This window comes from Lissotriton vulgaris, chromosome 5 (assembly GCF_964263255.1).
Source record: "Lissotriton vulgaris chromosome 5, aLisVul1.2, whole genome shotgun sequence".
Taxonomy (NCBI): Eukaryota; Metazoa; Chordata; class Amphibia; order Caudata; family Salamandridae; genus Lissotriton; species Lissotriton vulgaris.
Genome location: NC_141693.1, coordinates 1,574,644,435 through 1,574,644,786, shown reverse-complemented (window position 1 = coordinate 1,574,644,786; position 352 = coordinate 1,574,644,435). Strand labels below are relative to the sequence as shown.

General features: G+C 40.6%; 1 non-coding gene across 1 annotated transcript; it reads left to right on the top strand.

Annotated features, from left to right (window-relative positions):
* TRNAR-ACG (transfer RNA arginine (anticodon ACG)) lies at positions 1-73 on the top strand. The gene has a single exon. It is a non-coding gene; the product is annotated as a tRNA-Arg (tRNA).
* Positions 74-352: the final 279 nt, after the last annotated feature.

Genomic DNA, 352 nt, shown 5'->3' with positions numbered 1-352 from the left:
GGGCCAGTGGCGCAATGGATAACGCGTCTGCCTACGGAGCAGAAGATTCCAGGTTCGACTCCTGGCTGGCTCGATAATACCTCCTTTTAACATCTTTAAAAGAAGTCACAGTTAATAGTAAAATGTAGCCTTATACCTAATGGACGTTTATGGAAGACTAAACTAATGACACAATTTCCTGTAAATATACCATTAATCATGAGGTACCATAATTTGCATCCACGAAAGACCATCGCTTTAATCGGGGATTAATCCAATGGTTTTCGGAATGAGCACAAATCCATCCCTGAATACAGCATGTTTTGAAGAGAATGCACAAGCGCTGCTTAAGTGAGACATAAAAAGAAGGTAA